Source organism: Pimephales promelas, chromosome 3 (genome assembly GCF_988280905.1).
Source record: "Pimephales promelas chromosome 3, fPimPro1.hap1.1, whole genome shotgun sequence".
In the NCBI taxonomy this organism is placed as follows: Eukaryota; Metazoa; Chordata; class Actinopteri; order Cypriniformes; family Leuciscidae; genus Pimephales; species Pimephales promelas.
In genome coordinates, this window is record NC_142771.1 from 48227496 (window position 1) to 48242530 (window position 15035).

General features: G+C 42.5%; 1 non-coding gene across 1 annotated transcript; it reads right to left on the reverse strand.

Moving 5' to 3' along the window:
- Window positions 1-14246: 14246 nt before the first annotated feature.
- trnav-cac (transfer RNA valine (anticodon CAC)) lies at window positions 14247-14319 on the reverse strand. The gene has a single exon. It is a non-coding gene; the product is annotated as a tRNA-Val (tRNA).
- Window positions 14320-15035: the final 716 nt, after the last annotated feature.

Here is a 15035-nt window from a genome sequence, read left to right on the forward strand (position 1 = left end):
AAACATTTTTTATTACTATACAGGAAACTTCAATGGTCATTTGTTTTGTTTTAGTCCTTTTCTAAAGAATTTACACCGCAAATCGCCCTGCAAGTGTTCTGACCTGCTCAACAGAAAACCACTCAAAAAATGTTAGCAAAGACCATCCACAGTTTCCGCCCAGTTTCGAACTGGGGACCTTTCGCGTGTGAGGCGAACGTGATAACCACTACACTACGGAAACTTGCCCTGTAGGTGCAGGCAGAAATCTTCTGGTGCAGGCTTGTTAAAAAGTGTATAAAGGAAAAGTGAGCTGAGCCCTCCTGTTGTGGCAAACCGTTTAAATTTTCTGCCAAAAGCCAATTGCTGTTTCTGCTCGGTTTCGAACCGAGGACCTTGCTAGGCGAACGTGATGACCAGTACACTACAGAAACCTCCTTATGTAAGACATGTGCTTTTTCGAAAATGGCTCCATCCCATAATCTTTCCTGCAAGCATTGTGACAAGCTGTTTAAATTCCACAAACAACAGATAAGAGCTCATTCGGAATGGCAGTCTGCCTACAGCTCTTTGGTACAATTGCCCTCACCTAATTTCAATAGTCCAAAAACTTTGTTGCGAATTTCAGCACGTATATTAAAAACCCCTTTACTTGTTTCCGCCCAGTTTCGAACTGAGGACCTTTGGCGTGTAAAGCGAACGTGATAACCACTACACTACGGAAACTTAACTTGGAAGACAGTCCGACCTCTTTTAGCGTACGCTTGTTCAAAAGCGACTGAAACGATAGACTGCCCACTGTCCTTAAAATGGCAAAAAGCTGCTATTTTTGTTGGCAGACTAAACATTTTTTATTACTCTACAGGAAACTTCAATGGTCATTTGTTTTGTTTTAGTCCTTTTCTAAAGAATTTACACCGCAAATCGCCCTGCAAGTGTTCTGACCTGCTCAACAGAAAACCACTCAAAAAATGTTAGCAAAGACCATCCACAGTTTCCGCCCAGTTTCGAACTGGGGACCTTTCGCGTGTGAGGCGAACGTGATAACCACTACACTACGGAAACATGCCCTGTAGGTGCAGGCAGAAATCTTCTGGTGCAGGCTTGTTAAAAAGTGTATAAAGGAAAAGTGAGCTGAGCCCTCCTGTTGTGGCAAACAGTTTAAATTTTCTGCCAAAAGCCAATTGCTGTTTCTGCTCGGTTTCGAACCGAGGACCTTTCGCGTGTTAGGCGAACGTGATGACCACTACACTACAGAAACCTCCTTATGTAAGACATGTGCTTTTTCGAAAATGGCTCCATCCCATAATCTTTCCTGCAAGCATTGTGACAAGCTGTTTAAATTCCACAAACAACAGATAAGAGCTCATTCGGAATGGCAGTCTGCCTACAGCTCTTTGGTACAATTGTCCTCACCTAATTTCAATAGTCCAAAAACTTTGTTGCGAATTTCAGCATGTATATTAACAACCCCTTTACTTGTTTCCGCCCAGTTTCAAACTGAGGACCTTTGGCGTGTAAAGCGAACGTGATAACCGCTACACTAAGGAAACTTAACTTGAAAGACAGTCCGACCTCTTTTAGCGTACGCTTGTTCAAAAGCGACTGAAACGATAGACTGCCCACTGTCCTTAAAATGGCAAAAAGCTGCTATTTTTGTTGGCAGACTAAACATTTTTTATTACTCTACAGGAAACTTCAATGGTCATTTGTTTTGTTTTAGACCTTTTCTGAAGAATTTACACCGCAAATCGCCCTGCAAGTAATCTGACCTGCTCAACAGAAAACCACTCAAAAAAGGTTAGCAAAGACCATCCACAGTTTCCGCCCAGTTCCGAACTGGGGACCTTTCGCGTGTGAGGCGAACGTGATAACCACTACACTACGGAAACATGCCCTGTAGGTGCAGGCAGAAATCTTCTGGTGCAGGCTTGTTAAAAAGTGTATAAAGGAAAAGTGAGCTGAGCCCTCCTGTTGTGGCAAACAGTTTAAATTTTCTGCCAAAAGCCAATTGCTGTTTCTGCTCGGTTTCGAACCGAGGACCTTTCGCGTGTTAGGCGAACGTGATGACCAGTACACTACAGAAACCTCCTTATGTAAGACATGTGCTTTTTCGAAAATGGCTCCATCCCATAATCTTTCCTGCAAGCATTGTGACAAGCTGTTTAAATTCCACAAACAACAGAAAAGAGCTCATTCGGAATGGCAGTCTGCCTACAGCTCTTTGGTACAATTGTCCTCACCTAATTTCAATAGTCCAAAAACTTTGTTGCGAATTTCAGCATGTATATTAAAAACCCCTTTACTTGTTTCCGCCCAGTTTCGAACTGAGGATCTTTGGCGTGTAAAGCGAACGTTATAACCACTACACTACGGAAACTTAACTTGGAAGACAGTCCGACCTCTTTTAGCGTACGCTTGTTCAAAAGCGACTGAAACGATAGACTGCCCACTGTCCTTAAAATGGCAAAAAGCTGCTATTTTTGTTGGCAGACTAAACATTTTTTATTACTCTACAGGAAACTTCAATGGTCATTTGTTTTGTTTTAGTCCTTTTCTAAAGAATTTACACCGCAAATCGCCCTGCAAGTGTTCTGACCTGCTCAACAGAAAACCACTCAAAAAAGGTTAGCAAAGACCATCCACAGTTTCCGCCCAGTTCCGAACTGGGGACCTTTCGCGTGTGAGGCGAACGTGATAACCACTACACTACGGAAACATGCCCTGTAGGTGCAGGCAGAAATCTTCTGGTGCAGGCTTGTTAAAAAGTGTATAAAGGAAAAGTGAGCTGAGCCCTCCTGTTGTGGCAAACAGTTTAAATTTTCTGCCAAAAGCCAATTGCTGTTTCTGCTCGGTTTCGAACCGAGGACCTTTCGCGTGTTAGGCGAACGTGATGACCAGTACACTACAGAAACCTCCTTATGTAAGACATGTGCTTTTTCGAAAATGGCTCCATCCCATAATCTTTCCTGCAAGCATTGTGACAAGCTGTTTAAATTCCACAAACAACAGAAAAGAGCTCATTCGGAATGGCAGTCTGCCTACAGCTCTTTGGTACAATTGTCCTCACCTAATTTCAATAGTCCAAAAACTTTGTTGCGAATTTCAGCATGTATATTAAAAACCCCTTTACTTGTTTCCGCCCAGTTTCGAACTGAGGATCTTTGGCGTGTAAAGCGAACGTTATAACCACTACACTACGGAAACTTAACTTGGAAGACAGTCCGACCTCTTTTAGCGTACGCTTGTTCAAAAGCGACTGAAACGATAGACTGCCCACTGTCCTTAAAATGGCAAAAAGCTGCTATTTTTGTTGGCAGACTAAACATTTTTTATTACTCTACAGGAAACTTCAATGGTCATTTGTTTTGTTTTAGTCCTTTTCTAAAGAATTTACACCGCAAATCGCCCTGCAAGTGTTCTGACCTGCTCAACAGAAAACCACTCAAAAAATGTTAGCAAAGACCATCCACAGTTTCCGCCCAGTTTCGAACTGGGGACCTTTCGCGTGTGAGGCGAACGTGATAACCACTACACTACAGAAACCTCCTTATGTAAGACATTTGCTTTTTCGAAAATGGCTCCATCCCATAATCTTTCCTGCAAGCATTGTGACAAGCTGTTTAAATTCCACAAACAACAGATAAGAGCTCATTCGGAATGGCAGTCTGCCTACAGCTCTTTGGTACAATTGCCCTCACCTAATTTCAATAGTCCAAAAACTTTGTTGCGAATTTCAGCACGTATATTAAAAACCCCTTTACTTGTTTCCGCCCAGTTTCGAACTGAGGACCTTTGGCGTGTAAAGCGAACGTGATAACCACTACACTACGGAAACTTAACTTGGAAGACAGTCCGACCTCTTTTAGCGTACGCTTGTTCAAAAGCGACTGAAACGATAGACTGCCCACTGTCCTTAAAATGGCAAAAAGCTGCTATTTTTGTTGGCAGACTAAACATTTTTTATTACTCTACAGGAAACTTCAATGGTCATTTGTTTTGTTTTAGTCCTTTTCTAAAGAATTTACACCGCAAATCGCCCTGCAAGTGTTCTGACCTGCTCAACAGAAAACCACTCAAAAAATGTTAGCAAAGACCATCCACAGTTTCCGCCCAGTTTCGAACTGGGGACCTTTCGCGTGTGAGGCGAACGTGATAACCACTACACTACGGAAACATGCCCTGTAGGTGCAGGCAGAAATCTTCTGGTGCAGGCTTGTTAAAAAGTGTATAAAGGAAAAGTGAGCTGAGCCCTCCTGTTGTGGCAAACAGTTTAAATTTTCTGCCAAAAGCCAATTGCTGTTTCTGCTCGGTTTCGAACCGAGGACCTTTCGCGTGTTAGGCGAACGTGATGACCACTACACTACAGAAACCTCCTTATGTAAGACATGTGCTTTTTCGAAAATGGCTCCATCCCATAATCTTTCCTGCAAGCATTGTGACAAGCTGTTTAAATTCCACAAACAACAGATAAGAGCTCATTCGGAATGGCAGTCTGCCTACAGCTCTTTGGTACAATTGTCCTCACCTAATTTCAATAGTCCAAAAACTTTGTTGCGAATTTCAGCATGTATATTAACAACCCCTTTACTTGTTTCCGCCCAGTTTCAAACTGAGGACCTTTGGCGTGTAAAGCGAACGTGATAACCGCTACACTAAGGAAACTTAACTTGAAAGACAGTCCGACCTCTTTTAGCGTACGCTTGTTCAAAAGCGACTGAAACGATAGACTGCCCACTGTCCTTAAAATGGCAAAAAGCTGCTATTTTTGTTGGCAGACTAAACATTTTTTATTACTCTACAGGAAACTTCAATGGTCATTTGTTTTGTTTTAGACCTTTTCTTAAGAATTTACACCGCAAATCGCCCTGCAAGTAATCTGACCTGCTCAACAGAAAACCACTCAAAAAAGGTTAGCAAAGACCATCCACAGTTTCCGCCCAGTTCCGAACTGGGGACCTTTCGCGTGTGAGGCGAACGTGATAACCACTACACTACGGAAACATGCCCTGTAGGTGCAGGCAGAAATCTTCTGGTGCAGGCTTGTTAAAAAGTGTATAAAGGAAAAGTGAGCTGAGCCCTCCTGTTGTGGCAAACAGTTTAAATTTTCTGCCAAAAGCCAATTGCTGTTTCTGCTCGGTTTCGAACCGAGGACCTTTCGCGTGTTAGGCGAACGTGATGACCAGTACACTACAGAAACCTCCTTATGTAAGACATGTGCTTTTTCGAAAATGGCTCCATCCCATAATCTTTCCTGCAAGCATTGTGACAAGCTGTTTAAATTCCACAAACAACAGAAAAGAGCTCATTCGGAATGGCAGTCTGCCTACAGCTCTTTGGTACAATTGTCCTCACCTAATTTCAATAGTCCAAAAACTTTGTTGCGAATTTCAGCATGTATATTAAAAACCCCTTTACTTGTTTCCGCCCAGTTTCGAACTGAGGATCTTTGGCGTGTAAAGCGAACGTTATAACCACTACACTACGGAAACTTAACTTGGAAGACAGTCCGACCTCTTTTAGCGTACGCTTGTTCAAAAGCGACTGAAACGATAGACTGCCCACTGTCCTTAAAATGGCAAAAAGCTGCTATTTTTGTTGGCAGACTAAACATTTTTTATTACTCTACAGGAAACTTCAATGGTCATTTGTTTTGTTTTAGTCCTTTTCTAAAGAATTTACACCGCAAATCGCCCTGCAAGTGTTCTGACCTGCTCAACAGAAAACCACTCAAAAAATGTTAGCAAAGACCATCCACAGTTTCCGCCCAGTTTCGAACTGGGGACCTTTCGCGTGTGAGGCGAACGTGATAACCACTACACTACAGAAACCTCCTTATGTAAGACATTTGCTTTTTCGAAAATGGCTCCATCCCATAATCTTTCCTGCAAGCATTGTGACAAGCTGTTTAAATTCCACAAACAACAGATAAGAGCTCATTCGGAATGGCAGTCTGCCTACAGCTCTTTGGTACAATTGCCCTCACCTAATTTCAATAGTCCAAAAACTTTGTTGCGAATTTCAGCACGTATATTAAAAACCCCTTTACTTGTTTCCGCCCAGTTTCGAACTGAGGACCTTTGGCGTGTAAAGCGAACGTGATAACCACTACACTACGGAAACTTAACTTGGCAGAAAGTCCGACCTCTTTTAGCGTACGCTTGTTCAAAAGCGACTGAAACGATAGACTGCCCACTGTCCTTAAAATGGCAAAAAGCTGCTATTTTTGTTGGCAGACTAAACATTTTTTATTACTATACAGGAAACTTCAATGGTCATTTGTTTTGTTTTAGTCCTTTTCTAAAGAATTTACACCGCAAATCGCCCTGCAAGTGTTCTGACCTGCTCAACAGAAAACCACTCAAAAAATGTTAGCAAAGACCATCCTCAGTTTCCGCCCAGTTTCGAACTGGGGACCTTTCGCGTGTGAGGCGAACGTGATAACCACTACACTACGGAAACATGCCCTGTAGGTGCAGGCAGAAATCTTCTGGTGCAGGCTTGTTAAAAAGTGTATAAAGGAAAAGTGAGCTGAGCCCTCCTGTTGTGGCAAACAGTTTAAATTTTCTGCCAGAAGCCAATTGCTGTTTCTGCTCGGTTTCGAACCGAGGACCTTTCGCGTGTTAGGCGAACGTGATGACCACTACACTACAGAAACCTCCTTATGTAAGACGTGTGCTTTTTCGAAAATGGCTCCATCCCATAATCTTTCCTGCAAGCATTGTGACAAGCTGTTTAAATTCCACAAACAACAGATAAAAGCTCATTCGGAATGGCAGTCTGCCTACAGCTCTTTGGTACAATTGCCCTCACCTAATTTCAATAGTCCAAAAACTTTGTTGCGAATTTCAGCACGTATATTAAAAACCCCTTTACTTGTTTTCGCCCAGTTTCGAACTGAGGACCTTTGGCGTGTAAAGCGAACGTGATAACCGCTACACTAAGGAAACTTAACTTGAAAGACAGTCCGACCTCTTTTAGCGTACGCTTGTTCAAAAGCGACTGAAACGATAGACTGCCCACTGTCCTTAAAATGGCAAAAAGCTGCTATTTTTGTTGGCAGACTAAACATTTTTTATTACTCTACAGGAAACTTCAATGGTCATTTGTTTTGTTTTAGACCTTTTCTTAAGAATTTACACCGCAAATCGCCCTGCAAGTGTTCTGACCTGCTCAACAGAAAACCACTCAAAAAAGGTTAGCAAAGACCATCCACAGTTTCCGCCCAGTTTCGAACTGGGGACCTTTCGCGTGTGAGGCGAACGTGATAACCACTACACTACGGAAACATGCCCTGTAGGTGCAGGCAGAAATCTTCTGGTGCAGGCTTGTTAAAAAGTGTATAAAGGAAAAGTGAGCTGAGCCCTCCTGTTGTGGCAAACAGTTTAAATTTTCTGCCAAAAGCCAATTGCTGTTTCTGCTCGGTTTCGAACCGAGGACCTTTCGCGTGTTAGGCGAACGTGATGACCAGTACACTACAGAAACCTCCTTATGTAAGACATGTGCTTTTTCGAAAATGGCTCCATCCCATAATCTTTCCTGCAAGCATTGTGACAAGCTGTTTAAATTCCACAAACAACAGAAAAGAGCTCATTCGGAATGGCAGTCTGCCTACAGCTCTTTGGTACAATTGTCCTCACCTAATTTCAATAGTCCAAAAACTTTGTTGCGAATTTCAGCATGTATATTAAAAACCCCTTTACTTGTTTCCGCCCAGTTTCGAACTGAGGACCTTTGGCGTGTAAAGCGAACGTGATAACCACTACACTACGGAAACTTAACTTGGAAGACAGTCCGACCTCTTTTAGCGTACGCTTGTTCAAAAGCGACTGAAACGATAGACTGCCCACTGTCCTTAAAATGGCAAAAAGCTGCTATTTTTGTTGGCAGACTAAACATTTTTTATTACTCTACAGGAAACTTCAATGGTCATTTGTTTTGTTTTAGTCCTTTTCTAAAGAATTTACACCGCAAATCGCCCTGCAAGTGTTCTGACCTGCTCAACAGAAAACCACTCAAAAAATGTTAGCAAAGACCATCCACAGTTTCCGCCCAGTTTCGAACTGGGGACCTTTCGCGTGTGAGGCGAACGTGATAACCACTACACTACAGAAACCTCCTTATGTAAGACATTTGCTTTTTCGAAAATGGCTCCATCCCATAATCTTTCCTGCAAGCATTGTGACAAGCTGTTTAAATTCCACAAACAACAGATAAGAGCTCATTCGGAATGGCAGTCTGCCTACAGCTCTTTGGTACAATTGCCCTCACCTAATTTCAATAGTCCAAAAACTTTGTTGCGAATTTCAGCACGTATATTAAAAACCAGTTTACTTGTTTCCGCCCAGTTTCGAACTGAGGACCTTTGGCGTGTAAAGCGAACGTGATAACCACTACACTAAGGAAACTTAACTTGGAAGACAGTCCGACCTCTTTTAGCGTACGCTTGTTCAAAAGCGACTGAAACGATAGACTGCCCACTGTCCTTAAAATGGCAAAAAGCTGCTATTTTTGTTGGCAGACTAAACATTTTTTATTACTCTACAGGAAACTTCAATGGTCATTTGTTTTGTTTTAGTCCTTTTCTAAAGAATTTACACCGCAAATCGCCCTGCAAGTGTTCTGACCTGCTCAACAGAAAACCACTCAAAAAATGTTAGCAAAGACCATCCACAGTTTCCGCCCAGTTTCGAACTGGGGACCTTTCGCGTGTGAGGCGAACGTGATAACCACTACACTACGGAAACATGCCCTGTAAGTGCAGGCAGAAATCTTCTGGTGCAGGCTTGTTAAAAAGTGTATAAAGGAAAAGTGAGCTGAGCCCTCCTGTTGTGGCAAACAGTTTAAATTTTCTGCCAAAAGCCAATTGCTGTTTCTGCTCGGTTTCGAACCGAGGACCTTTCGCGTGTTAGGCGAACGTGATGACCACTACACTACAGAAACCTCCTTATGTAAGACATGTGCTTTTTCGAAAATGGCTCCATCCCATAATCTTTCCTGCAAGCATTGTGACAAGCTGTTTAAATTCCACAAACAACAGATAAGAGCTCATTCGGAATGGCAGTCTGCCTACAGCTCTTTGGTACAATTGTCCTCACCTAATTTCAATAGTCCAAAAACTTTGTTGCGAATTTCAGCATGTATATTAACAACCCCTTTACTTGTTTCCGCCCAGTTTCAAACTGAGGACCTTTGGCGTGTAAAGCGAACGTGATAACCGCTACACTAAGGAAACTTAACTTGAAAGACAGTCCGACCTCTTTTAGCGTACGCTTGTTCAAAAGCGACTGAAACGATAGACTGCCCACTGTCCTTAAAATGGCAAAAAGCTGCTATTTTTGTTGGCAGACTAAACATTTTTTATTACTCTACAGGAAACTTCAATGGTCATTTGTTTTGTTTTAGACCTTTTCTTAAGAATTTACACCGCAAATCGCCCTGCAAGTAATCTGACCTGCTCAACAGAAAACCACTCAAAAAAGGTTAGCAAAGACCATCCACAGTTTCCGCCCAGTTCCGAACTGGGGACCTTTCGCGTGTGAGGCGAACGTGATAACCACTACACTACGGAAACATGCCCTGTAGGTGCAGGCAGAAATCTTCTGGTGCAGGCTTGTTAAAAAGTGTATAAAGGAAAAGTGAGCTGAGCCCTCCTGTTGTGGCAAACAGTTTAAATTTTCTGCCAAAAGCCAATTGCTGTTTCTGCTCGGTTTCGAACCGAGGACCTTTCGCGTGTTAGGCGAACGTGATGACCAGTACACTACAGAAACCTCCTTATGTAAGACATGTGCTTTTTCGAAAATGGCTCCATCCCATAATCTTTCCTGCAAGCATTGTGACAAGCTGTTTAAATTCCACAAACAACAGAAAAGAGCTCATTCGGAATGGCAGTCTGCCTACAGCTCTTTGGTACAATTGTCCTCACCTAATTTCAATAGTCCAAAAACTTTGTTGCGAATTTCAGCATGTATATTAAAAACCCCTTTACTTGTTTCCGCCCAGTTTCGAACTGAGGATCTTTGGCGTGTAAAGCGAACGTTATAACCACTACACTACGGAAACTTAACTTGGAAGACAGTCCGACCTCTTTTAGCGTACGCTTGTTCAAAAGCGACTGAAACGATAGACTGCCCACTGTCCTTAAAATGGCAAAAAGCTGCTATTTTTGTTGGCAGACTAAACATTTTTTATTACTCTACAGGAAACTTCAATGGTCATTTGTTTTGTTTTAGTCCTTTTCTAAAGAATTTACACCGCAAATCGCCCTGCAAGTGTTCTGACCTGCTCAACAGAAAACCACTCAAAAAATGTTAGCAAAGACCATCCACAGTTTCCGCCCAGTTTCGAACTGGGGACCTTTCGCGTGTGAGGCGAACGTGATAACCACTACACTACAGAAACCTCCTTATGTAAGACATTTGCTTTTTCGAAAATGGCTCCATCCCATAATCTTTCCTGCAAGCATTGTGACAAGCTGTTTAAATTCCACAAACAACAGATAAGAGCTCATTCGGAATGGCAGTCTGCCTACAGCTCTTTGGTACAATTGCCCTCACCTAATTTCAATAGTCCAAAAACTTTGTTGCGAATTTCAGCACGTATATTAAAAACCCCTTTACTTGTTTCCGCCCAGTTTCGAACTGAGGACCTTTGGCGTGTAAAGCGAACGTGATAACCACTACACTACGGAAACTTAACTTGGCAGAAAGTCCGACCTCTTTTAGCGTACGCTTGTTCAAAAGCGACTGAAACGATAGACTGCCCACTGTCCTTAAAATGGCAAAAAGCTGCTATTTTTGTTGGCAGACTAAACATTTTTTATTACTATACAGGAAACTTCAATGGTCATTTGTTTTGTTTTAGTCCTTTTCTAAAGAATTTACACCGCAAATCGCCCTGCAAGTGTTCTGACCTGCTCAACAGAAAACCACTCAAAAAATGTTAGCAAAGACCATCCTCAGTTTCCGCCCAGTTTCGAACTGGGGACCTTTCGCGTGTGAGGCGAACGTGATAACCACTACACTACGGAAACATGCCCTGTAGGTGCAGGCAGAAATCTTCTGGTGCAGGCTTGTTAAAAAGTGTATAAAGGAAAAGTGAGCTGAGCCCTCCTGTTGTGGCAAACAGTTTAAATTTTCTGCCAGAAGCCAATTGCTGTTTCTGCTCGGTTTCGAACCGAGGACCTTTCGCGTGTTAGGCGAACGTGATGACCACTACACTACAGAAACCTCCTTATGTAAGACGTGTGCTTTTTCGAAAATGGCTCCATCCCATAATCTTTCCTGCAAGCATTGTGACAAGCTGTTTAAATTCCACAAACAACAGATAAAAGCTCATTCGGAATGGCAGTCTGCCTACAGCTCTTTGGTACAATTGCCCTCACCTAATTTCAATAGTCCAAAAACTTTGTTGCGAATTTCAGCACGTATATTAAAAACCCCTTTACTTGTTTTCGCCCAGTTTCGAACTGAGGACCTTTGGCGTGTAAAGCGAACGTGATAACCGCTACACTAAGGAAACTTAACTTGAAAGACAGTCCGACCTCTTTTAGCGTACGCTTGTTCAAAAGCGACTGAAACGATAGACTGCCCACTGTCCTTAAAATGGCAAAAAGCTGCTATTTTTGTTGGCAGACTAAACATTTTTTATTACTCTACAGGAAACTTCAATGGTCATTTGTTTTGTTTTAGACCTTTTCTTAAGAATTTACACCGCAAATCGCCCTGCAAGTGTTCTGACCTGCTCAACAGAAAACCACTCAAAAAAGGTTAGCAAAGACCATCCACAGTTTCCGCCCAGTTTCGAACTGGGGACCTTTCGCGTGTGAGGCGAACGTGATAACCACTACACTACGGAAACATGCCCTGTAGGTGCAGGCAGAAATCTTCTGGTGCAGGCTTGTTAAAAAGTGTATAAAGGAAAAGTGAGCTGAGCCCTCCTGTTGTGGCAAACAGTTTAAATTTTCTGCCAAAAGCCAATTGCTGTTTCTGCTCGGTTTCGAACCGAGGACCTTTCGCGTGTTAGGCGAACGTGATGACCAGTACACTACAGAAACCTCCTTATGTAAGACATGTGCTTTTTCGAAAATGGCTCCATCCCATAATCTTTCCTGCAAGCATTGTGACAAGCTGTTTAAATTCCACAAACAACAGAAAAGAGCTCATTCGGAATGGCAGTCTGCCTACAGCTCTTTGGTACAATTGTCCTCACCTAATTTCAATAGTCCAAAAACTTTGTTGCGAATTTCAGCATGTATATTAAAAACCCCTTTACTTGTTTCCGCCCAGTTTCGAACTGAGGACCTTTGGCGTGTAAAGCGAACGTGATAACCACTACACTACGGAAACTTAACTTGGAAGACAGTCCGACCTCTTTTAGCGTACGCTTGTTCAAAAGCGACTGAAACGATAGACTGCCCACTGTCCTTAAAATGGCAAAAAGCTGCTATTTTTGTTGGCAGACTAAACATTTTTTATTACTCTACAGGAAACTTCAATGGTCATTTGTTTTGTTTTAGTCCTTTTCTAAAGAATTTACACCGCAAATCGCCCTGCAAGTGTTCTGACCTGCTCAACAGAAAACCACTCAAAAAATGTTAGCAAAGACCATCCACAGTTTCCGCCCAGTTTCGAACTGGGGACCTTTCGCGTGTGAGGCGAACGTGATAACCACTACACTACAGAAACCTCCTTATGTAAGACATTTGCTTTTTCGAAAATGGCTCCATCCCATAATCTTTCCTGCAAGCATTGTGACAAGCTGTTTAAATTCCACAAACAACAGATAAGAGCTCATTCGGAATGGCAGTCTGCCTACAGCTCTTTGGTACAATTGCCCTCACCTAATTTCAATAGTCCAAAAACTTTGTTGCGAATTTCAGCACGTATATTAAAAACCAGTTTACTTGTTTCCGCCCAGTTTCGAACTGAGGACCTTTGGCGTGTAAAGCGAACGTGATAACCACTACACTAAGGAAACTTAACTTGGAAGACAGTCCGACCTCTTTTAGCGTACGCTTGTTCAAAAGCGACTGAAACGATAGACTGCCCACTGTCCTTAAAATGGCAAAAAGCTGCTATTTTTGTTGGCAGACTAAACATTTTTTATTACTCTACAGGAAACTTCAATGGTCATTTGTTTTGTTTTAGTCCTTTTCTAAAGAATTTACACCGCAAATCGCCCTGCAAGTGTTCTGACCTGCTCAACAGAAAACCACTCAAAAAATGTTAGCAAAGACCATCCACAGTTTCCGCCCAGTTTCGAACTGGGGACCTTTCGCGTGTGAGGCGAACGTGATAACCACTACACTACGGAAACATGCCCTGTAAGTGCAGGCAGAAATCTTCTGGTGCAGGCTTGTTAAAAAGTGTATAAAGGAAAAGTGAGCTGAGCCCTCCTGTTGTGGCAAACAGTTTAAATTTTCTGCCAAAAGCCAATTGCTGTTTCTGCTCGGTTTCGAACCGAGGACCTTTCGCGTGTTAGGCGAACGTGATGACCACTACACTACAGAAACCTCCTTATGTAAGACATGTGCTTTTTCGAAAATGGCTCCATCCCATAATCTTTCCTGCAAGCATTGTGACAAGCTGTTTAAATTCCACAAACAACAGATAAGAGCTCATTCGGAATGGCAGTCTGCCTACAGCTCTTTGGTACAATTGTCCTCACCTAATTTCAATAGTCCAAAAACTTTGTTGCGAATTTCAGCATGTATATTAACAACCCCTTTACTTGTTTCCGCCCAGTTTCAAACTGAGGACCTTTGGCGTGTAAAGCGAACGTGATAACCGCTACACTAAGGAAACTTAACTTGAAAGACAGTCCGACCTCTTTTAGCGTACGCTTGTTCAAAAGCGACTGAAACGATAGACTGCCCACTGTCCTTAAAATGGCAAAAAGCTGCTATTTTTGTTGGCAGACTAAACATTTTTTATTACTCTACAGGAAACTTCAATGGTCATTTGTTTTGTTTTAGACCTTTTCTTAAGAATTTACACCGCAAATCGCCCTGCAAGTGTTCTGACCTGCTCAACAGAAAACCACTCAAAAAAGGTTAGCAAAGACCATCCACAGTTTCCGCCCAGTTTCGAACTGGGGACCTTTCGCGTGTGAGGCGAACGTGATAACCACTACACTACGGAAACATGCCCTGTAGGTGCAGGCAGAAATCTTCTGGTGCAGGCTTGTTAAAAAGTGTATAAAGGAAAAGTGAGCTGAGCCCTCCTGTTGTGGCAAACAGTTTAAATTTTCTGCCAAAAGCCAATTGCTGTTTCTGCTCGGTTTCGAACCGAGGACCTTTCGCGTGTGAGGCGAACGTGATAACCACTACACTACAGAAACCTCCTTATGTAAGACATTTGCTTTTTCGAAAATGGCTCCATCCCATAATCTTTCCTGCAAGCATTGTGACAAGCTGTTTAAATTCCACAAACAACAGATAAGAGCTCATTCGGAATGGCAGTCTGCCTACAGCTCTTTGGTACAATTGCCCTCACCTAATTTCAATAGTCCAAAAACTTTGTTGCGAATTTCAGCACGTATATTAAAAACCCCTTTACTTGTTTCCGCCCAGTTTCGAACTGAGGACCTTTGGCGTGTAAAGCGAACGTGATAACCACTACACTACGGAAACTTAACTTGGCAGAAAGTCCGACCTCTTTTAGCGTACGCTTGTTCAAAAGCGACTGAAACGATAGACTGCCCACTGTCCTTAAAATGGCAAAAAGCTGCTATTTTTGTTGGCAGACTAAACATTTTTTATTACTATACAGGAAACTTCAATGGTCATTTGTTTTGTTTTAGTCCTTTTCTAAAGAATTTACACCGCAAATCGCCCTGCAAGTGTTCTGACCTGCTCAACAGAAAACCACTCAAAAAATGTTAGCAAAGACCATCCTCAGTTTCCGCCCAGTTTCGAACTGGGGACCTTTCGCGTGTGAGGCGAACGTGATTACCACTACACTACGGAAACATGCCCTGTAGGTGCAGGCAGAAATCTTCTGGTGCAGGCTTGTTAAAAAGTGTATAAAGGAAAAGTGAGCTGAGCCCTCCTGTTG